The 25562-nt window shown below is 40.3% G+C and overlaps 1 protein-coding gene across 2 annotated transcripts in view; it reads right to left on the minus strand.

The window, feature by feature from the left end:
* LOC145276842 (sphingomyelin synthase-related protein 1-like) overlaps positions 1-25562 on the minus strand; it is a 195543-nt gene that overhangs the window by 140712 nt on the left and 29269 nt on the right. The window contains exon 2 of one of the 2 annotated variants that reach the window (XM_080128206.1): positions 421-441. The exons of the other annotated variant lie outside the window; for it this stretch is intronic. The gene's annotated coding sequence lies outside the window, so the exon portion shown is untranslated. The remainder of the gene's footprint in view (positions 1-420; positions 442-25562) is intronic. 2 annotated transcript variants of the gene reach the window in all.

The raw sequence follows: 25562 nt of genomic DNA on the forward strand, positions 1-25562 counted from the left end.
GGCAGGAAGGCGTGAAGGAGAAAAAAAAACTGTTTTGGGCCAATTTTTCGATATTTGTCATCCAGAGGATTGAGGTTTAAAATGAAACTGGTTTCATCAGGTTCCATCACCTCTGTTGAATGTTTTTACGAGACATACAAACACACACACATTTTGCCTTTTATGTATATAGACTAGCGGGGGATACCCGGCATTGCCCGGATGTTTAGAAGTGTGTGCTCGGGTGAGGGGGGTAATCAAAACATAAGAATAAGTGAAGTAAATGCTTTTAAATATTAAAATGTTAAAACTTTAAAAAAATCGAAAAAAAAACACCCCAAAAAACTAACGTAAGGCAAACAAACGATGTTAAATGTAAAAATCGGAAAAACAAAAAAAGAAAACGCGAATGTGGTGGAAAAAGAAAACAGAAAAACGAACGTTAAAACTTCTTTGAAAAATCTGAAAAATAAAAACAAAAAAAAAAAAACGTGAAAAATGGCTTCCAGGTGTTTAGAGGTATGTGTGCTCGGGCAGGGAGGGTGGTAATCAAAACATAAATATTTTTAAATATTAAATATTAAATTATTAAATAATTCATATGAAAAAAATCGAAAAAACACAAAAAACAACTAACGTAAGGCAAACGAACAATGTTAAATATAAAAATCGGAAAAAGAAAAACAAAAGAAAACGCGAATGTGATGGAAAAAAAACCCAGGAAAACGAACATTAAAACCTCTTTAAAAAAGCTGAAAAATAAAAACCAAAAGAATATAGAACATGAAAAATTGCTCAAATAACCCTGCTTCAATATAAAAACTTTAAAAAAATCGAAAAAAAAAAAAAAAAAGACATCTCACACCACGATTCAAACGCAAAACCTTTAGATAATGACCAAACGCTCTAACCAACTGACCTAAGACGACGTACACGAAATTAGCTCATTTTTTACATCTTTAAACTAAATCAGGTTACGACGTCATAGGACGCATGCGTAGCATTCGTCATGAGAGGACGGTTTTTGCTGACCCCACCCCCTGTAGAAAAGTGCTGATTTTAGGGTGAAAAAATTAACGTTTTTGGCCAATTTTTCAATATTTGTCGGGCGAAGGATGGGGCTTTCATATAAGCCCAAATTTGTGAGTTTTTGTTCTGTCTGTCGAAAGTTTTTAGCAGACATACAAACACACATACACACATTTTCGCTTTTATATTTATAGATAACCGAATAGGCTTTAATTAAAGTAATTATATTCTGATAACAAAATAGCTCTAACATGTAAGAACATTTTTTTATGTACATATTTAATTTTTTTTTTTTTTTTTTTTTTTTTTTAATTCATTCTGGAATAAAACCAACAAAAAAAAAATGTCTGTTGTTTACAACTGTGCTATCGCTGATGTTACTAATATGGTCTTCTAAGACAGTCTTCCACTCAAACAGAAACAATTTTTTTCCGAGTATCATTTTAAATTGCTAGCTACTACAAGAGAAAGCAACCTACAATTATACTTTTGATGAATAAAAACAGTAAAAAAAATGATTTACTTGACAGTTGGTGTCCGAAGGAAATTTTTTTCAAAAATTTCGATACTCGTCGTGTTGAAGTCTTTTTGAACACAACAAAAAAAAAAATGAGTCGTCAAAAGTATTTCAGACACCCTCAAATTATTAAAAGTGACATCTATTTTGATTAGTTTCCAAATTTGAAAATAAATTTTTAATACAAACAGGTGTATCTTTACAAAACCTTACCGAAAACGCTGTTTTATGATGTTAATATTTTATCACTTCATTTGCTTAAAACTCATAAAATATATAATGTACATTATTATTTATTAATTCATTTGAAAGGATATTCATTTCGGAACAAAATGGTGGTATTTTGGGGGACTTAAGGTGCTTTGGTTTTTTAAATATGATGATTTTAGCAGGACCCTCTTGAAATCTGTGATTATCCAAAGCGTTTTATCATATGTGTGTATTGCTAAACCATGTAATATTTTTAAACAAAACATTTAGAAGAAAAAAAAAACAAAAGTAAAGTCATTTTAGGTATTTGAAAAATAGTTCAATTTTTGCTCATTTCAGGTACATTTTTTAGTCTGCTTAAAGAGCAAACCAGAGTTTGTTGTATGGGATTCACTTTAGGTGGGTTCAACTGACTTTCTCTGAAGGAAAAGTGTCAAGGAGATAATAAATTCACAAGTTGCCTGTAATTCAGAGTTTACCTAAAAGTCACTATTATTTAATTTTAAAACAATAAAAGGGAGTACAAACGTTTGGGGATCACAAACAAATACAAAAATAAAGTTATAAATCCGAGTTGAATATCTCTGGTATAAATGTAAATATCAAAAGGTGGTAAGAAAAAAAATTCACCAATTACAGCCTACATCTCACATCTAGGAGTAAAGTGTAGTGTTACAATATTTTTTACTATAATGGGGTATGATCTCACACAGTCAGGAGATTCTATCTATATACAATGCTGCTAGGAACTGACGAATTGAATTAATTCACGTCCTGCTACCAACCAATTAGAAGCAAGCCCCACTCTCCCCAATGGTTTACTTCTACTTGCGCAACTACCATTGCCCAAAGGCAGCATGCATACCGCAGATTTAACCGACATAAGTCCAGTTACAACAGACAGAAGTATACAGAAGTTAGAAGTAATGTTAAGAAATAGCGACAGCTAAGAGAGAATTTACTGAAACCACTAAAAACCGCATCGAAGCACAAAAATTAGGAACCCATGACTTCTGGAAAATCTACAACAGTCTAGTAAATAATGGGCAATCAACAATTCCCCTACTAACCAACAATCACGAGGTTGTTTGCTCAGCAACCGACAAAGCTAATATGCTTGCCAGCCGGTTTGCCTCAAACTCCACACTGGACCCTTCCAACCACCCCCTGCCTGACTTTCCTTTACGGATAGACACCACACTAGACGATCTAAAAATCACCCCTGCTCAGGTGCATGCTATCATAAAAAACCTTGACACTTCAAAAGCATGTGGACCCGATCTCATGCCAGCTGTGCTATTAAAAAAGTGCTCAGCCGAAGTAGCTCCAGTTCTCTCCAAACTCTACAACAAGTGCCTTAATGAATCATGCTTTACGGGCTATTGAAAAACTGCTTCTGTGGTACCAGTATTCAAGAATTCTGGCAAAAGAACTAACCCATCAAATTATCGGCCCATTAGCCTCCTCCCACTTTTCAGCAAAATATTTGAGACCATAATTAACCATGTTCTAGTTCGTCACCTTACAGATGCTAAACTTCTGACTGACAAACAATATGGATTTAGACAAGCCCGTACCACAGCAGACATCCTAACTGTAATCTCTGAACATATATACTATTCACTGGACAAAGCGGGGGAGGGCAGAGCAGTAGCTCTAGATATATCCAAGGCTTTTGACAGGGTATGGCATGAGGGTCTCCTCAGGAAAATTAGATCATACTGGTAGAATACTTAACATAATTAAATCCTTCTTAGATAAGAGAAAAATCCAGGTTGTCCTTGACGGTTGTACGTCTAAAGAATATGATATAAATGCAGGAGTGCCTCAGGAGTCTATCCTTGGACCTCTATTGTTCCTAATATTTATTAATGACCTCCCCGACAAAACTGCCTCTGGGATGGGTATATATGCTGATAACACCATACTCTATAACAGGCATGACAGGAAAACAAATGAACACATAACTAAAGAAATGGCAAAAACACTAGAGGATGACCTCCAATCTGTAGTGGAATGGAGACAAAAATGGATGGTCACATTCAATGCTGCCAAGACTAAACTGGTTTCTTTCAATAATTACAAGAAACCTTCTCTGCCACTAATAGCAATGGCTATCTGAGAGTACATCTTTCAAACTGCTTGGCCTAACGTTCACAGGAAACATGAGTTGGAACAATTACATTGAAAACATTGCCAGGGCCGCTGCAAAGAAAGTAGGCTCTCTCTACTGTGCTAGAAAACTACTGACACCTGAAAGTATCCTGTACCTCTATAAGGCCACCATTCGCCCATGTATGGAGTATTGTTGTCATATTTGGGCTGGTGCATCTGCTGCTAGTCTCTCGCTCCTAGACAAGGTTCAAAAGAGAGTCACCAATCTGATAGGCCCTGAACTGGCATCTAAGCTTCAGCCTCTGTCCATCGACGAAACGTTGCATCCCTCTGCCTGTTCTACAAGTATTTTAATGGTGAATGCTCTGACGAACTGCAGACACTTGTGCCCCCACAAACCTGACAGGCAGCTAAATCCCACCCCCACACAGTAGAGATCCCTAGATGTAAAAGATCTTTCTACTTTAGTAGTTTCTTCCCCAGAACCGCTAGACTCTGGAATTCCATTCCAGGTCTCTGCTTCCCCAACTGTACTGACATGCAGAAGTTTAAGTGTAACGTGAACCGACATCTTGCTGCCCAAATCCGAACATAGTGCCCCAGTAGTTGCTATCCCTGATACTAGCCCCCTACACCAAAGTGGCAATATGCCTTGTTTGGGGTGAAAATGTAATAAAAAAAACAAAAAAAAATTTAAAACAAAAAAAATTTTTTAAAAGCCAGAATTGCTCCATAAATATTAAAACTTTCGGTAGCAATTTTGCATGTTTTTTCCGTGTCAACGCGAGAAGAATCTTTTGCTCTGTGGATTCCAACTCGAGAACTGTCTACTACAAACCAGTCACCTCTCAGGACTTGTGTAGAACAACGAACCATCGGGAACTGTTCTGAAACTAAATACGGCTTACACTTCTAGAGGTTATGGACCTAACGTGCGTCTTTATTACGATGGATCCAAATCAAAATTCAAATTATGGCAAGTTAAATTTCTAGGATATCTACGAATTCAAAAGCTACACAAAGTACGTCAAACATAACCTGAAAACAGAAACAACCCGACTTCATTGAAAAGAACGCAAATGAATAAAGTATCACTGGTAATGAGAGAAGCCCTGGACAATGGCTGCAAAGCATTAAACATATTAAGAGAACATTATTTATCGAAAGGAAAACCCAAAATTATTTCTTTATACACTGAACTGACCTCTCTAAAACGAATGGAAGCCGAAACTATTACTGATTATATTATAAGAGCCAAAACGACTGCAAATTCTTTAAAAATGTCTGGTGAAGTTATAAGTGACAGTCTGTTAATTTCCATGGTCCTTAAGGGATTACCGAGTGATTTCAAGCCATTTACAACCGTGATAACCAAGAAAGAAAAACCCATGACTTTTAGCCAATTCAAGGTAGCACTCAGAAGTTACGAAGAAACTGAAAAAATGATCACAGAACAAAACGAATCCACAAATATCATGAAATTTAAAAATACACACATAAAAACACCAAAATTAAATTATACCCATGCCAGGAATAAAAAACGCAACTTTGCCAAAAACAATTTTTCTCCTAAGAAAGTACAAAAATTATTTGCTATAATTGTGGACAACCTAATCACAAGAGTTTCCAGTGTAGATACAGGACTCAAAATGGCGACTACATTAAAAATGTAGAGAGCTCTGTTAGCGAACATACATTTTTATTTTCGTGTATGTTTAATGCTTTAACAAACAATAATAATTTTCTTGTCGATTGTGGGGCCACGGAACATGTGATTACAAAGGAATCTGATTTTATCAATTTTGATCCCAACTTTAAGCCACAAAATCATTTTGTAGAACTAGCTGACGGGCGTTGAATAAATTATATCATTTTGAAAAGAAGCGATGCTAAAATCTCGCTAAGGAACAATAAAGGTGAACTATGTTTCTGTATTCTAGAAAATGCTCTTCTAATCCCAAAATTTAAACAAAATATATTTTCTGTACAAGCTGCCATTAAACAAGGTGCAAGTATAAACTTTAACCCCAATAAATCAAAACTGGTGTACCCGAATGGAACTATATTCGACATAAAAGAAAGTGGAAGACTATATTATTTAAATAACATAGTCCGATCGAAAACCGCCTGCCATGATCTACAGACATGGCATAAAATTCTTGGACACTGCAATATTCCTGATATCAAAAAGTTGCCGACTGTAGTTGATGGAATGCAAATACAAACATCAAAAAACTTCAAACTGCGATGTCTGTAAACAGGGGAAAATGACAAACTATCAAAGCAAGATACCAGACAAAAAGGCCAAGAAAATCCTATCAATGGTGCATTGTGACTTGAACGGTCCTATGGAACCGATGGTCAGAGAACATTATAGATATGTGTTGAATTTTGTAGATGACCATTTAGGTTTAATAATGGTTTACTTTTTAAAAAACAAACCTGAAACCCTGCTAGCAACTAAAAAATATTTAGCCGACATGGCTCCCTACAGTGAAGTAAAGTGCATTCGCTCAGACAACGGTACAGAATTCACTAATAAAGACTTTGAACTTTTACTAATTAATCATGAATCAAGCATGAAAAATCAGCTCCTAGATCGCCACACGAAAACGGGACTGTGGAACGAACATGGCAGACACTTTTTGAAATGGCAAGATGTCTACTCATGGAATCAAAACTCCCCAAAAACCTCTGGACGTACACATTTACGGTGGCTGCCTATATACGCAACAGGTGCTTTAACAAAACGCTAAAACCCCATATAAAGCTTTCTGTGGTAAAAAAAACAAATTTAAGCCGGATACATATATTTGGTTCAACTTGATTCGCATATATAAATAAAAAGAGTAAATTAAATATTAAAAAGGATAGAGTTATATTTCTTGGATACAATAAAAACAGTCCAACCAATTTAGTATTTTTTCCAGATAAAAATAAAATAAAAAGAATCTGACATGTAAAATTCACAGATACATTTAATTTTAAAGACGAAACCTCGTCATATGAAGAGGAAATTATATTTCCTCAAATTATTATTATAAAAGATTATCCAATTGACTATTGCTATTCCATGGAAAAATATGCCAAAAAGCTTTAACGAAGCAATTAATTCAGAACAAAATAATGAATGGAAAATAGCCATGAAAAAAGAAATAGATGCTTTGACCGAAAATAATACCTATACAGTAGTACCTCTCCCAAAAGGTAAGCATGTCATTTCTACAAGATGGGGCTTTACAAAAAAGACTACAGCAGCAGGCGTTGAACAATACAAAGCTAGATTTGTTGCTAGAGGACACGCTCAGATTTATGGTATAGAATATTTTTCTACGTTTTCACTGACCACAAACCTAACGACAATCAGAATTTTATTGCAAATCGCATCGCAGTATGACCTACACATCCATCAAATGGACGTAAAAAAATGCTTATTTGAATGCCCCAATACACTGAATTACCCCTCCAGAGAGATTTATAATGAAAAATAAAAATAGTGTGTGGCAACTTAACAAGTCATTGTACAGTCTAAAGCAGAGTGCTCAGTGTTGGAATACAATATTTCATGATTATATGATTAAACAACAATTTAAACAATAAACTCGTTTATATACCCAACACAAAGACAAACTACTGATTTTAGTTTTATGGGTCGATGATATTTTAATCGCATCAAATTGTGACATAATGTTGACCTTGTTAAGAACAAATTAAGTAAAAGATTCAAAATGACCGATCTTGGCAAAATATCTTGGTTTTTGGGGATAGAATTTACTCATAGGAAAGGACATATTATGATGAATCAATCGAGATACATTGACAAGTTACTATTAAAATTCAGAATGAGGGTGTGCAAGAAATGCTCTACACCGGTCAAAAATGATATAAAAATATACACACAGAATCTGAAATAATAGACAATAAAATATACCAAGAAATCATAGGCAGTCTTGTATATTTAATGACTACGACCAGACCCGACATATGCTATACAGTAACAAAACTGTCACAAAAATTATCAAGACCGACAATGAAGGATTTAAACAGAGCTAAACAAGTCCTTTGTTATTTAAAAGGAACTAAAGAACAGAAGTTAATATTTAGAAAATCAAAAAAAATCCCCTAAAATTAGAAGGATTTTCGGATTCAGATTGGGGAAACGATGAAGATCAAAAAAGTATATCTGGATATTGTTTCAGACTATCAGAAAATGGGCCTATTATTTCATGGAAACCTAAAAAGCAAGATTGTATCTCTCTCTCTCTCTCTACGTGTGAAGCAGAATTTATCGCGATCACACACACGACCCAGGAAGCACTTTACCTTAAAAATATCCTAAAGACTATTATAGAGCCAGAATTAACAAAAAGCCCCACCGTAATTGTGATAATCAAGTCAGTATAATCCTAGCACAGTACACGATAATCATCAAAGATCTAAGCATATAGATATAAAATACCATTTCATAAAAAACGAGGTGAAAAAGGAATCCATTATTTTAAATTACATATCATCAGAACAAAATATCGCTGATGTATTCACGAAACCCGCAACAAGAATAAAGTTAAAGTGTTTTTCTTCAAAACTTGTTGGGGGATTTGACTGAATAATTTTTTCACGGGCCTGTATGTATATAAATTTCTATATATTAAAAAAAAAAAAATTAGTCTTGGGCAAGACGTTAAACTGCATCCATTTTGTTTGTATTAACACTTTAATCTATTAATGCATAACTAATACTTTTACTGAAATAAAAAAATTTTAAAAAATCACTTTCTTAAAACGTTTTCTTTGTAAATTTCCTTTTTGACAAATAATTTTTGCATCATTTTTTGGCAAACATTTTGTAAAAATTTTCTTTTCGACAAATACTTTTTGCATGCTTACTTTAAGGCGCACATAAATTACAATTGACTTTTATTTTTTTGTGCACATTAGTTTTTTCTTATTTATCAAAAATGTCCTATTTTTTTTGCATTGTTTTAATTAACAAAATAAAACAAACAGAAAAACTTTTTAAACGAGTACATATTACATGTATGTTTATTTATATGTATGCGGGTTTTTTTAACAAAACTTCATAATCACATTTAAGAAATGGTTTCTTTTTCACGTATCAATCCCTTTTTAAGGTAAAAATACATTCCATTTTTCTTTTCTTTCTCTTCTCTGTACACGTATATCTGTTTTGACATTTTAACACGATTAAAAATGGCATCTTTTTACATGCTAAAATTTTAAGACCAAAATTATTTCTAACTTTTATGTATAATTGAATATAAAATATTTATTTTTGAGCAGAATGAATCAAAGGGACTTCCCCATTATAAAAAAAAAATAGGGAGGATGTTACAATATTTTTTACTATAATGGGGTATGATCTCGCACAGCCGGGAGATTCTATTTATAAACGATGCTGCTAGGAACTGACGAATCAAATTAATTCACGTTCTGCTACCAACCAATTAGAAACCAGAATTGCTCCATAAATATTAAAACTTTCTGTAGCAATTTCACATATGTTTTTTTTTTCGTGTCAATACGAGAAGAATATTTTGCTCTGTGAATTCCAACTCGAGAACTGTCTATTGCGAACCAGTCACCTCTCAGGACTTGTGTAGAACAACGTACCATCAGAAACTTCTGAAACTAAACATGGCTTACACTTCTAGATATAGTATCTTTTCTGATATTACACTAAATAGTTTCTGTTCTTGGTCAGTGAAATAGAAATCCTTATAGACTGAGGTAATTTTCACTTTTATCCCAATCCAGAATGCTCTAGAATTTATGTTTTGGCTGAAAAAATACAGAATTTGGAATCTTAAGATTCCATATTTTCTTTGCATAGTTTTAAAAAAGAAAATGACTTGTCCAAAATTACCTGTCTGGGATAAAAAGGTTACATACAAACAGACATACTATATAAGCTTTGATTTCTAAGCTTTGCATTGTATAAAGTTTTGAACAATTCAAAATAATACTAATAATATTTATAATTGTTTATAAACTATAATTGTAATGGCTCTGTCAAGGAATTCAAGTGAAAACAAAGATTAAATAATTGAGTTTGCATTAATTTTTGTTAATAGTAGAAATATTGTGGGGAATGTGGAACATACATAAACAGCAAAGAAGATATTTAATTTGGAATTTGAAAATTAAATTATAGAAATTAAAAAATGAAAAATAGCTAGGAGAACTGGGAATAAGAATAGAGAGAATGTTCTCATCCATTGCCAGACAACACCAGTTGTTCCGAATTCAAAATAATGTTAAAACTTTTCTACAAATCCATTGTACAAATTCTGTTAAATGATGTAAATACATAGAAATTTATTTTATTTCTCAGAATAAAATATTCAACAACATCATAAAGTGAATAGGATTGTTAATGCATAGATCTTTTCAATGTTATTTTCTTTGTGGACACAAGCTTTTAAATCAAACCGCATAAGTATTTCACAAAGTAAACTAACATTCTAAAGCTGTATAACATGGTGGAATGTTTAAAGATCAAGAAAATTATGCAACACTTTTGACTCGCACGAACAGATATGCAGAGAGAGTTTTAACAATTTCATCAAATGATCAAGAATATCAAGATAGCAACAAATGTGAGCAGCAATATTTGCAAGAATCCAGCATTTTTTAAAGCATCACTGGTGTCAATTTCTTTTCATTCAACTCTTTACCTTTGTCTTCAACAAAGATTATATAAGACTGAACCCTCTTCAACAAGCGCAGGTTTAACAAAAGGTCAGTTGAAAGTGGGGTACCCAACTGCTTGAAATAATTATAGCTTTGGTTGGTTTTATGATAGATCCACACTTTTGGGATTATTTAAAAATATTTATTAAACATTACCTTCAATTTTATCGCAAAGCTCATGAGAGGGGAGTGCGATCATATCTTTTGCAGCAAGTTGTTGAATTGTGTAGTGGACTTTCGGTCAGCGTTCAAGTTGTGGATAACTTGACAAAGACTAAAGTTACTTCTCATGAAAGAGGAGAACTATTTATGGCACAATGGGAGATTCCATTGTGCACACATGGGCCAGTCTATTCCTTGGATTGTGATTGGCTGAATCACCTGATTGGATATGCTTGTACATAAATACAAGCCCTCAGTCCAGCTCAATCTGATGTCTGTCTTGTGCATGAGCTGAACCCTTGGTAAGTGTTGCTGCTATTATTGTTGTTGTTGTTGTGTGTTATTGACTAACGCAGTTCTTTTGATTATTCTACATCTCCCCTCTCCCCCCCCCCACGAGTAGGCTGGGTTGTGTGAGAGGTGTATCTCTCTTTTAGGCCTAGTTTGTTGTGTGGTAGTAACCTAGAAAGAGCTCGGGGAATCCTTGATCGAAAGCGTGGGGATATATGTGTGGTTTGTTGTTGGGGTTTGGTTGCTGTGTATGTGCTATTACAGGGAGATAGTGGGATATGCCAGAATGTAGTATTGCTTGAGGGAATTGTTGGTCCTAGTGCTGCACTTGGTATTGGGGTTGGTGTAGGCTTAAGTTCGCATTTTCTGAGGAAACGGCGGTTCCTAAGTGTGATCCTTCCGGATCCGTTAACCCTGATTCGGTATTGTTGATCTGGTAGGGAACTGATGATTTTGCCCGTTGTGTTCCATCTGCGATTGACTGGATTTTGGATGGCTACAGTGTCACCAGCTTGTAATGGTGGAAGGTTGTGGGTATATTTATTGTATCTTTCTACTATTTTTGCATTGCGGTGGTGGAGCATTTCCTCGCGATGTTGTGCCGCTGACACCCATTCAGGATGAGGCTTGTAGAGGATTGGCTGTGATGGGATGGAGTCACGTAGTCGACGGTGAAGTAATAATTGGGCCGGTGATAGGCCAATGCTTTGGATTGAGGTATTCCGATACTGCAAGACGGCCCGGGCAACACTATCATTGTCCAAGGAACCGTGAGGGCCTGTGTTTCCTTTCACAATCCTCTTTGCAGTTTTTACTGCGAGCTCTGCCCTGCCATTGGATTGGGGATACGCAACAGAAGATAATCTGTGCCTAACACACCATGTTTTCAGGAATTCTTGGAACGTGCTGGAAGTGAAAGGTGGGCCGCCATCGGTGCTGAGTTCTTCTGGGGCACCATATGTTTGGAACAGTTGTCGGCATATGGACATCAATTTGGTTGTGACCTGATTCTAGGCGGTATAAAATTAGCCAACCAGTTAGCCTATCTGCGCAGGCAAGGTATGTGTGATCTCCAATATAAAAAATATCCATGACGATTTGTTGGAATGGCCACTCTGGGGATCGTGTTAGAATGATAGGCTCCCTTGGTTGACTAGGTGCGATGGTTGAGCATACCATGCAATTCGCTCTAATACTGCGGATTGATGCATCCATCTCTGGCCAGTACACCGATTCGTTGGCACGTGCTTTCATGCCGACTACTCCTTGGTGTGCAGAATGCAGGCAGTGTAGGACCTTTTTTCGTTGTGTTTTGGGGATGACGATCCTTCGATCCAACAATACTAGACCATTGTCAGTGCTAAGGCGGTGCCTCACCTCCCAATACTCACGGATTTCGGGCGCAGTGAGATTACGTGTTTTTGGGAAGCCTTGCTGTATTGTGTCTATTAATTTGTTATATTGTTGATCGCCACGACCTGCTGAACGAATTAGGTCTGGTGATATCATGGCTATATTACTGCTGTCTGCAAATGTTGCTATTAAGGCTGTTGACTCTGTTATGTTGCTTATGTTGTTCGACTCCAGTATATCCATTTGAGAGGGTTTTGTTGGAAATACATCGAGGAGGGCTTGCACCATCGCCACTGGGTGGCGGGAAACTGCATCAGGGCCTCTGTGCCACTTCCTGGGGCAATGCTGTATGGTAAATCTGTATCTCAGGGTCTTTTCCTTTAGTCTAAAGAGCCGGGGGTTTTGGATCTTGCTTAGATCACGATCGCCAAATATCCCCTTCAGCGGTTCATGGTCTGTGACCACTATGATGTTTGGAGAACCCATGACGAACATATGGCATTTCTCCAATGCCCATGCTATTGCTGCTGCCTCACCCTCTATTGGTGCGTATCTGCGCTCAGCATCCGTGCAAAATCTGCTGCCGGCATATATCAGATGCCAACCTTCGGAACAGCAGATTGGGGCTTTTTCCATGGTACATTGGCAATGTTTTTGTAGGAGTAGGAAGCCCATTCCTTCTTTGCTCCAATCTGGAGCAAGGCAAGTTGCTCTGTCTTTGTCAAATGTTGCTACCCCCTTCTGGACTAGGTGAATTATAACTCGCTTGGAATCTTTGAATGCGTCTTCAAGGTTTTGATTCCAAGCAAATTTGGAGTTTTGTTTGACGAGGTCCCGAAAAGGCACCATAACTGGACCCAGTGAATATGCCCAGGCTACTTGGTTGACAAGCCCAAACCATGATCTGGCATCAGTAATTGTCCTTGGGACTGGAAAATCCTGTATCGCTTGTATCATGGACTCAGAAGGGGTCACTCCTGAAGAAGTTATCTGGAGGCCTCCAAATTGTACGACATCCTGACAGAATTGGAATTTTTTTTTTTTTTTTTTTTTTTTTTTTTACACAGTGATCACCACTTATCAAGGCCCGGAAGCCACTCAGGGATAAGGGTTATTGCAAGTACATCACGTTAGTGAGGAGATTTTATGAAGTGTTTAATTAGGGGGGCGGTTCATTAGGAATTTGTTAACATTAGACTTGAAGACATCCAAGTTGTAGTCCGGAGGGAAGCAGGCAGACGGAACAGTTCCACAGGCGTGCAGTTCTAAGAAAGAAGCTTTGCTCATGAAATCCGCGTTTTGATTTAGGCACAGATATAGAGTGGGGGAAATTTTTCACAGTGGATTCAGCTAGACGGGTGATTTTCGTGAAAGTTTGGCGAGGGGGGACCAGGGATTGGAGTTCAGACGAGCACCTGCCATGAAAATAAAAAAAATTTGTCGGTGTTGAGCACAATTCCATTCTTAGCACATTGGAGCAGAAAATCGAAGGTATGATAAAAGGCTCCCTCAATGCTAGAGTCATATAGCAGGGTATCGTCTACTATCTTCACCTTGCGTGGGATATCTTTTATTATTTCATCGTATCTGCGAGTGTAAGCATCCCCAGATGCGACATATCCTTGAGGCATCCTAAGATACATGTATCTTCCCCACTCATTTATGAAGGTGGTTAATGGTTGAGATTCTTTGTCTAATAGAATCGAGTGGTATCCATCAACAGCGTCTAGGACTGTTTTCTTTGTTCTAGGTGGCACTTGCAGTGCCAACTGGAATGGCGACCCAGTATGGTGGGTTTCTTGCTTGCATTGAGAGTTAAGGTGTTGGTAATCTATTGTTCTCCTTGGATTACCATTCTTTTTGGCAGTTATTACCATAGTACTGCACCAATCAGTAGGCATACCCACGGGTACTGGAGCTATGATACCTTTTTCTACATCCTTCCAAAGGGCTTGTCTTACTGGTTCCTTGAAGTGGAAGGGTACAGGAATTGGATTATGCCTGGCTTTAGGGATTGCTCCCTCTTTGAGGTGAATGTGGGCAGCTGGGCCGGACATGGCTGGAAATATCCCATCTTTGTTGAATGTCGTTTTGGCAAACTTTTCTAGGAGCCAGCTCTTAAGTTTGCCTATGTTATCTTCTGTTGCAGGAAAAGGGAGGTTTTTGGGGCGATTTGGCAATTGATCTACACACTTTTTAGACTCGGTGTCTACCTCTTCATGTACGTCTGCTAAAGGGTTTGGAAAATGTTTGTGCAATATTCCCACATCGATGCAGGCTGCTCTGCTGAGATAAAGCCGTTGTATGCCCTTGCATATGTAGAGGGCTTGTTTAGTTGTTTTCCCTCTGACCACAAACTCAACTGGTAGCCAACCCTGACACATGAGTGTGAAACCTCCAACTGTTCGTATGATCTTTCTTGATTGGATAAGACTAATCTCTGTGAGGCCTATTTTGATTAAATGCTTTGGTCCCCCAAGACAAATGGCGGCACCACTGTCGGGAAAAACCTTTAGCGTTGTACTCCTAGGGATATTGACAGCTCGTCTGGGATCTGGTTTTGGTGAGAATGGGATTACTGATGCATTTATTTCAGTTAACAGATCACCTTCTGTAGTCATAATGGTGCCCCTCATTTGATCGAATGTGATATGGGCCATGAGTGTATTCATGGGAGCTTCTTGGTCTTCAAAACTCTTTATCACTGCCGCGCGATATTTCTTTGCCCGGCACACTGCTGAGAAATGGTTAAGTTTCCCACAAGTGTTGCACATTTGATTCCATGCCGGACATGTTAGATGGCGGGCACTTGTCCTTGGAGTACCGTGTTGGTGACTACTGCAGCCTATGCAGGTTTGACGGGGTTCTTTATCAGCAATGTTATCGTTGTGAGTAGCAGTAGAGCTAGTGCGAATATTGCCTCTGCTAGTCCGTACAGCACTGTGATTTTTTTTTTTTGCGATACATTGACATCCGGACTGTAGCTATGTCTGAGGTATCAGTCATTGCGGTTTGGTCCCGTAGTGCAGACTCAAATGCCTCAGCATGACAAATATTTTGGTTGAGAGTTTTTAGCAACCCGGCTTTTGCCAGTAGATCGGTCTGAAGCGTATCATTCGATATCCCTTTGATAAATTGGTCCTTGATGTAAATGTCGGACAGGTCGTGATCGCAGTTGGGGCATGAAAAATTACAGTCTATGGCCGTGGACCTAAGACGAACAAGGTATTGTTGGATGGGTTCATCTTCATGCTGTGATATAGCTGCAAATGTCATCCGATGGACCATGGGATTTGATTTTTGAGTCACCAATGCTTCTGTCATCTCTAGCAGCTTGTCTGGGTTGGTGGTGAAGAACTTAGGGTACGTATTTACGATTGCGTTTTGAACGGATTCATCAGCGCAACTGTATAACTGGGTATTGGCCTGAGAAGTTGGCATGTCCGTTATTCTGGTGAATACTTCCCAGTCAATCCGAAATTTTCTGAATTGTTGAGGGGTCATTTCGAGATGAAGTTGGGGAGGCCTGGCAGCTGGTGCCTTAGCATAGGTGGTCTGGGTAGCGGGCTCCTTGGCTTGTCGAAGGATAGACAGAGCTTCTCCCATTGTTGTGATTCCCAATTCTCTTAGCATGGCTCGATCCATTACTTGAAGGTTTTCTTTCCTCAGTTTTTCCTTCACAAAAGTTGCAGCGTAGCTCTTGGCGGAATCGGCAGCAATGCCTGCTTTGAGGAAATAGTCTTCCCAATCTTCTGTCTCGAACCCTGTTCGTAGCGCCATGTTGAATTGTGTAGTGGACTTTCGGTCAGCGTTCAAGTTGTGGATAACTTGACAAAGACTAAAGTTAATATTTATTTTATTTGATAAAATAAAATTACACAAATAAAAATGTGGCACAAGGCCGAAAAAGGGGGGTGGGGGTTAATGTTGACCTAACTAACATAACGTTAACTTAACTAGACTCTTTCACCAAAATACCAGAATCACTCTGTGGACATCCTACTTAAACCCCGAAAGTTACAAATATATATACATGATGTGGGGGGGGTTGGGGATAAAAATCTTATTTACAAAATTGGATGAAAAATATACAATGCTAAAAGGTGGTTAGTAAAAAGAACCCCCTCACTACTAATTGTGGCGGATAAAAAGTTTTGCCAGTCGAAAAGATGTAGGTCCCACGAAAACTGACTTTATTCAAACACAACAAAAAAAAAAGGGGGACGCTGGGACAGGGAAAACCAAAAAAGGGGGTTGGGGCGATGATAGCATGCATACTCTAGCTAAGTTAAAAATCGAACAAAAATGCCTAACTAGCCTACTCTAGGAGGTCCGATGCATGTCTATGTTTGATCAAGTTACCCAAAATCCTTAAAAAACCTAAGCCACTCAAAAAAGAAATTCAAGATTAGCTCCATTCACTTTACACAATCGCGAAACTTTCACCCACCTGTCGTTGAAATTCACAGGAGCGAGTTTCACCTTCTCCAGCTTAATTCGCATTTTCAATCGATATTTGAAAATGAGGACAAGCTGGGGAGCAGTGAAGGTCTCACCTCCGTAAACCTCCTTCTGTCGCGTCGTCCAAATCACGCCTCTCATAACTGCTAGTAAACACAGAAAAACATAGCGTTCTTCTTTCTTCATGGCCGGTGCCCAGTTGCAGCACGGGGAAACCGACTCCAGCACAAAAAACCGCCCGCTCAGCATGCGAACCGTGAAGCCTTCAACTAACTCACACAACGGTCGAACAATGGCGCAGTGGAAGAAAGCATGATCAAGGTCTTCCTCCCATTCTCCGCATCGGACACAATTGGGTGTCTCCGTAAAACCCGCTGCGTAAAGTCTTTTGCCGACCCAGAGGGCATTTCGTATTACCAGCCAGGTGAGTGATGCCTCGTAATTATCGAAGCAGCTCGACCCAGGCGCCCAAGGCCATATTAAGCGGCGCTCCTCCTTCGTAAAACCGAACTCCTCAATCTTTTCGTCTCGAACGGATCCCCTCACTAAGGCCTGATATAGCGCCTTGCAAGACAACAGCTGGGTGTCAGAGAGGCTTTCTTGGACCCGTAGAAGAAATCTCAAGGCCTGCCGACACTCGCGATAGAAAGGGCACTCGTTTCGGAACAACTTGTGTGCCTCCCCTCCAGCCGAATGCACACTCTCCAAAGCCTGAAAGGCTTTCTTAGTGTCTTCTATCCAGAAGACACCGTTTCCCTCACTTGGTGTACACATTCGATCCAGGTATATCAGCCTAAGAGTGTGTCTACGTATTTGCACACTAGGCATACCCAGACCGCCTTCAGACGGATGCAGGTAACAGACCTCCCGAGTAACCATGGCTTGCTTTCCGCGCCATAAGAATGCAAAAAGAGCACGCACCAGATCAACTAGTGTGGTCTCCGGGAGTGGAAGTACTGATAGACGGTAAAGGATCAGGGGGTAGATATGAGAATTGCATACCTCCGCCCGACCCTTCAAAGACAGATTTCTCAAGGCCCACAAATGAGATGCGACCTTGACCGCTTCCAATACCTCCGACCAATTTTTCTCCAGCTGGAGACCGGGGCCAAACCAGACGCCGAGTAGCTTGCATGGCCCATCAGTCCAACCAAAGGGTCCCTGAAGGGGCATACCCCTCCAGGCACCGATACGTAAGCCAATAGACTTAACGTAGTTAATTATGGCCCCTGTGACCTTGGCATACCGACTTGTTTCTATGTCAACGACTCTAATCTCGGCACTGCTCGTTACAAGCACAGTCACGTCGTCAGCATAGGCGGTATACTTTACCGGGGTAGAGCCACCTGGCAAAGTAATCCCGCGAAGGACCGGATTCACCCGAAGCTGGCGCAAATATGGCTCAAGCGCCAGCACATATAACATTGGGGATAACGGACAACCTTGACGGATCGATTTTGTTAACATGAAGGGTTTCGACCTCACCCCATTCACTTCTACCATAGCACCAGGGTTGGCATACAAGAGGCAAATCCAAGAACGAAACTGGGGACCAAACCCAGCCGAGCGAAGAACAGCCTCTAGGTAACGATGGTCTACTCTGTCGAATGCTTTGGACTGATCTAAGTTGATCAGCGCGGCTTCTGTGTCGACTTTTTCTACGATCAAGCGTATCGTGTGCAAATTGTCTTGAATCGTCCGGCCCTTAACAGAACAAGTCTGTTCGGGACTTATTAGACGGTGTAAGACAATCTGCAGACGATTTGCTAAGATCTTGGCCAAAATCTTTAACTCTGTGTTTAACATCGTTAAGGGCCGGAAATTACCTATCCCATCCCCTCCATTTTTATCTTTGCGTAACAATTTAATGATCCCCCTGGTAAAGTACTGAGGTATGCACCCGTTCCTAAACCAGGAGTTAAAAAGTACGGTCAGCAACGGGATAAAAATGGGCGACAGCCTCAAATACACCTCATAGGGCAGACCATCTATCCCAGGGGTCCTGTCTAGCCCGACCTGTTTCAAGGCCTAAATGACTTCTTCCTCTTTTATGCTACCTTCACACCTAGCTGCTTCGGTCGCCTCCAGGCGAGAAAAGTCGGCTAAATAGGTGTCAAACTGTTCAATAGTCAGACCGGGCTCCTTGGTAAAAAGTTCCTGAAAATGAGTCCGAAAACCCTCCAAGATTCCGTCGTTTGAAGTTACGGTTCGTCCGTCCGGCAATGTGACACTGGCGATGTGTCGATCTGCAGAACGTCGAAACTCCTCCGCACGCAATGACGCGGCCATGTTTGTTGCCTCGTTTGGCGCTCTTTTTAATCTAGCCCTAACTAATACTCCCTGGTCCTCCCTGTTATCCAAGGAGTCCAGTTCAGCCTTAACTACAGTATAGCTAGCACTATCCCCCTCCTCCACCGCCCTTTCTAATCTATCTTCTAGCGCCGCTTTCGCTGCTCTAGAACTACGTTTGAGCCGGCGACTAAAATCAGCAGCGAAGGACCTAATGACTTTTTTAAGGTTGCCCCACCACTTATTCCCGATGATAGCCCCCGTCAATTCCCTCTGTATTGTTAGTAGAAGCTGTTCCCGGAAGTCCTTCACATCGAACAACGACGTGTTGAACTTCCAGTAACTAGCCATCCTAGGTTTAACACTATCTAAGTTTACTCGAACCCGGACAAGCCTGTGGTCCGAATAAACTATACTATGAAAACTTGGACAGTCTAAAAGCCCTAAGTCGACTCTCCTAACTAAGAACCGATCGATGTAACTCGAAAGTTGCACCGAATCGGAGCCGTGTCTACCTGTCCAAGTCCATGCTAAATCCCCGGGTTTTTCGTTCCGAAATTTATCGACAAGATCAAACTTGTCGACAAAGTCTCGAAACGCTTTAGCATCCCGGTTCTGATTAGTATCCCTTCTGGTATTAACCCCGCGATCTAACTCGGGATCCAGGACCGCGTTCCAGTCTCCCGCTAAAACTAACCGTCGAGACGAATTCATGAAAGGCTCGATTCGCCGAAAAAAGGAAACTAGCTCAGCATGGTTATTGGGCGCATAAACCCCAATAAAACGAAATGCCACATCCTTTACGGTAACATCTAGAACGAGCAATCTTCCCTCTGGATCTGCATAAATAGGGTCACACGACGCATCAAGAGTGCGCTTAACTAGCCAGGTAACCCCCCTTGCATGGGTATCATAATGTGCTGAATAGAGCTGAAAGTCTCTAAGGAGCACACCCTGATAATCACTAGGAATGAAGTGAGTTTCCTGTATACAACAAATATCCACACCAAGGCGTTGAAGGTCGCGTGCAACTCGAAGTTTACGAGAGGCGTCCCTCAACCCTCGGACATTTAAACTAGCTAATCTTAAGGAAGCCATCTTGAGTTACTTAGGGTTGAGAAACTTAATCAAACATAGACGGTGTCAAGACACCGACAGCTGTCCCCAATGATCCAGTGGTCATCTCAGTGGTGATAGACCCGTCAGGGGACAGACCGCCGATGTCTAGGGGGAAGGTTAGTTTAACTGCCCTATAAAGTGAAGGATGGAGTTTGATGGGGACCCGTCCAACACATCGTTTTCTAATTTCGATTAAATCGTTGTCGTTGAAATAGGCTGCTGGAGGATAAAGGTTGAAAGCAGAGTTTGCTTCCTCCAGCATAGTCCATAGTCCTTTGGCCTCCTCGCGTTTCCTGACAACTGTTAGTATATGGTTTGTTTTAAAATTTTCAGGGTTAGTAATGTCTTTTTTTTGGTATGATTTGAAAGCGAGGAGGTTTCTGTATTCTTTCCTGCTATGGGACTTCATTATGTTCTCTACTTCCGCCGTGATCTTGCACACATCCTTCCCATTAAAGAAGGGTTGTTTTTTTTTTCTTGATCCAGTCTCTACAGAGGGGCTTCTATGTCTTTTCTTATCTGAGGGGGGAGGAGGGGGCATGTCTGTTTTCATTGGAGAAGGGGGAGGGGTGTTCTTGGGCGTGTTGTTTGGCGAGCAGAATGGTGACGGTTTGGGGGTCTTTTTGGAGGGGGAACCTAGAGATGTCATTTTGGTGTCTCTATGGGGCAGAGAAGCTTTAGTAAGGGGGGGGGGCTTTGCGAGGGATTTGCTTTTCTTTTGAGGTCGGTTTTTCAGGGAAAAGGGATTCAAGGAACTCTTTCTCCTCAGATTTTCTCCTTTTCTCATCAAGAGTCTCTTTTAGTTTAAGTAGGGTTTTGAATTTATTGCCCCCTGGGTCTTTACTTGTTCTAATTTCAATTTTCTCTTCTTTAGAGAGGGACTTAGCATAAGTCTTGGGTGGGGATTTTTTTGAAAGAGGGATGAGTGTCCAGTTGTCCTTTTTGGGGGATTGTTTCTCTGAATTAAAAGTCTTTTCAAACTCCTCAGGTGTGATTTCTTTTTTCTCTTCTGCTGGTGTCTGGGAATTGTCCTTAGGTTCTACATAACCTATTTTCCGGTCATTTGTAGGGATAATTTTTACAGCTGGCTTCCTTTTGGGGCATGTGTAAGTGAGATGGCCGACTTCCCCACATATCCAACATGCTGGTCTTCTGCCTGCGACCACGATTGGCAGCTTCTCTATACCAGCCTCCAGGTAGTATGGTATACGTAAAAATGCTTCTGCGTTAAGCAGAATGTCAAAAGTCCATACTCCATTATAATGGTCCTCCTCTATTCCGGTTATGTCCCCAAACTTAAGTAAGAAAGCGGCTAGGTATTCCCCGGGGACAGCACCAGGAACTTCAAAAATGGACACTGTAGTTCTTCGCCTTCCTAAGTATTCCATCCTCAGAACGTACTCATTGGTAATGATTTCTTTTTTTGTCATAGCTATGCATTCGTCTTCCGTCTTAAAAAGAGCTGCCCATGTGTTGTATCCTTTACATTTTGTAATTCGCTCAGCTCTTAAACCTGCTGATGCAATTAATTTGGTGACAACGTCTTTCGTTGATCTTATTAGTTTTTTTGTTTTGCGGTCTATTACAAATAGAGAAATAGTCCTCTTAGCAAACTCCTGTAACCGCGGTTGTTCCAACTTAATACCAGTTTCTGTCGTAAATTCAACGCATTTCTTTGCGTCTTCGACAAATTTTACCACGTCAATTTTTACTTTTGGTGGCTTTGTCCATCCACCTGATGCCTCATCTTCCTTCACCTCAACCGTCGGCACACAGCTGGCAGATGCCATGGCCGGCGTATAACAAGAGGAGAGAAAGATAACAGTCCAAAAAAAAAATTTTAAAAAAAGAGTCCGGTAATTGAAAAAGTGGTGCCGGGGGAAGAAGAAGATAAGCAATAACAAATTTAACAAGGTGATAACAAAATATTAACAATATAACGCGCAGAATAACAATATACGAACCAACAAATTTTTAACCATGTAACTCGAACAATGAAGTCGTAGTCAGACAAAGACTAAAGTTACTTCTCATGAAAGAGGAGAACTATTTATGGCACAATGGGAGATTCCATTGTGCACACATGGGCCAGTCTATTCCTTGGATTGTGATTGGCTGAATCACCTGATTGGATATGCTTGTACATAAATACAAGCCCTCAGTCCAGCTCAATCTGATGTCTGTCTTGTGCATGAGCTAAACCCTTGGTAAGTGTTGCTGCTATTATTATTATTATTGTTGTTGTTGTTGTGTGTTATTGACTAACAGTTCTTTTGATTATTCTACACAAGTGAACACAATAGGTCAAAGGAGCACTACAAGCATCAGATACTGACATTGAATTTTCTCCTTTGAACATGTTTCTTGGTTTTGGGTTTGATTTGAATTATCTTGCAATCAATGCTTTGAATAGGAATATTTTACAAATTCAATTCCTACTATTCTGAAGAGATGGACAAAATCTGCAGAATTGTAATGAAGGAAAAACTTATCTTATTTGAAAGAAACCTTCTGGGCAGTCAGCAGTAGAAAAAAGCTTTCATTGAAAGTAAATAAATTAAATAGCAGTATATTGTAACTATACACGCTTTGGGGATAAATTCAGAAGGCTATACATAGTTACTGTCCACTATTGTTAAGTGATGGGTTGATTCCGCTCCAAATCACACCACATATGGTAATGGCAAAATCCTCAAGAGGCTGTCTGAGAACTTCTATGACCAGTCCCAACAACCCCCTTCCTCACTCGCCTGATTGTACCTATTTACTATGCCTCACCACGGGACAGTTAGACACCAGGGTCGTTTTTTAACGTGGAGAAAAGGTACAAAAATAAAAATTGTCTCAGTCGTGAAGGATTTCTCCTCCACCGAAAGAGAACAAGAAATAGAAGTGCACCATCTGAAGAACAGATGGTATTTATTTGCTCCCCCACTGAGCAAATTAGGCACAAGGCCGATTTTTAATGTGAGGAGTGAAGGGAGGGGGAAGGGGAAAAGGGGACCAGCTCCCGAGAGGTGGGAAATGGGAGCTGGTTAAAGGTCAGACATGTGGGGTTGCCCCCACATCTGGTCTTTGCTAGTCATAGCTAGTCATAGCTTGCAGTATCTGCCGGAACAGATGGTATTTATTTGCTCCCCCACTGAGCAAATTAGGCACAAGGCCGATTTTTAATGTGAGGAGTGAAGGGGAAATGGGGACCAGCTCCCCGGGGAGTAGGGGAGCTGGATAGTGACAATTGGTATGAAGGGTTGCCCCTACATTGACCAAGGTCTTATATGTGGGGTCGCCCCCACATATGGTCTTTGCTTGCAGTAACTGCCGGAACAGATGGTATTTATTTGCTCCCCCACTGAGCAAATTAGGCACAAGGCCGTTTTTAATGTGAGGTAAAAACCAGCTCCCCTAAAAGTAGGCGCAAAAAGGGGGCACTCTGGTTACCAAAAATAATAATTGTCCCAGTATAGAGGGTTTCCCCTCCATTGACTGGTACAAATTATCTTAAGTGCAGCATCTGCCGGAACAGATACTACACTTTGATCTTGTTTATATATTTTATTGAGAAAGAAAAAATTGAACATAAAAAACGTACAAAAAATTCAATTCAACAAAATTAGGCACAAGGCCCTACAAGAAATTGGGAGGGGGAGGGTACAGGGTCTTTTTGACTATGTAACAGATGAGACTTTGAAGTCTTACTCTTGACTGGCAACATTTACCAAAATACCTCAATCACTCTGTGGATCCTAATCTAACTAATAACCCCAGCGTTCAATGTAAAATTTAACTATGTACAATTTGTATATTCATTTCTGTATGTTGTGTGTGCATTTTTTTTTTTTTTTTTTTTTTGTGTGTGTGTATGTGTGAGAAAATAAAGTTCGATTTCATTAGAAAGAGTTCTTGAATTAATTGGCATAAAATGTTCGTGGAGTGGGAAAAAACTAATGAAAGTGTTCATTTCAAAAATAAAGAAAAAACTACTAATGTGTTGTTAGTAAGACCCCCCTGTACTATTCTATGTGGCTAGATCCCCCACTGTTTTCCGGGGAACCGAAAACAAGCAGAGCATCCCTAATGGGGTTTGGGGAAGTCACCTTAATGGAGGTGGGAGAAAATAAAGCAACGGATGGAGGGGGTAGGAAGGTGACCTCTGAGTGGGGGGGGGGGGGTGACCGGGGGCATCAGAAAATAAAGATGAGAAGCAGGGGGGGGTTGGGCAGACTCAGAGGTTCTCTAATACCAAAAAATAAAATCAGGAACAGGATCTCATTTGTACCACCAGTCAAGAGTTACTTTACTGAACTTATAATGCTAACCTAGGCGGGATGGGTTCCGTAGGACCCAGCACCGCCCATGCCATGCCTAAGGAGGGAACACGTATTGAAACTTGGCTCCTCGACGGATGCACAAACTAGTGCTGTGCACCCACCTCTTGTCAAATTCCACTCTAGGCAACCTCTTCCAATCGCATCTGATCTTTACTTTAAGCAAATGTTTAAAGTAAACGATCAGATCCCGATCAGGAACAGATGTCCCTTCGTGGACCAACTTGAGGCGCGTGATCCAAATGGTCATGCGCGCTACTGCTAGGATCGCCAGGAAAACCAAACTTTCCTCCCTGGGGAACGGTGGCTCCATGTTGTACACAAAAGTTCCTACGTCGAGATCGAGCAGACACTCGGCATCGATGCGAGCTGTTACCCCCTCGACGTACTTTAATAGGGGCTGTATCCGGCTGCAACTAAAAAACGCGTGCTCGATTGTTTCGGGCTCGCGTTCGTCACAGCACGGACAGAAGCGACTGGTATGTTCTTTATACCGGAAAAGTACATCGAAGAGGGGCAGCGCATTTCGGACCAGTCGCCAAGTCAGGGAGAATTCCGAGTTATTCAGAACCTCCCGTCCCGGCGCCCAACGCCATTGAGAACGGACAACCTCCATCGACCATCCCATCCGCCTACAAAGTGGATCCTTCGCGGTCCCCTCCACTAAATCCCGATACAGTTTCTTCCTTGGCTGATCGAGGACATTGTTCCCCGGCAAAGCTCTAAGAGCGGTTCAGCATTCGGAGAAGAACTTGGACTCCCCCTTCGGTCTACGACGACCTTCTACCGAAGGGTTGGGTTTGAGATTGGGAAACGAGTTCTCAACCACAGGGACCCAAGGAGCGTCTCCTTCAAGTGAACGACTCAGGAAAGCCAATCTCTCGGCGTTTCTATGACACAAGAGACTGGGCTGACCCAGGCCTCCCTCGCTCGGATTTTGAACACAGACCTCTCTGCAGACATAATGCTTACCCTCGTTCCACAAAAGTGAATCGAGG

The sequence above is a fragment of the Euprymna scolopes genome, chromosome 5 (assembly GCF_053919585.1).
Source record: "Euprymna scolopes isolate OS-2025 chromosome 5, ASM5391958v1, whole genome shotgun sequence".
NCBI classification, from domain to species: Eukaryota; Metazoa; Mollusca; class Cephalopoda; order Sepiida; family Sepiolidae; genus Euprymna; species Euprymna scolopes.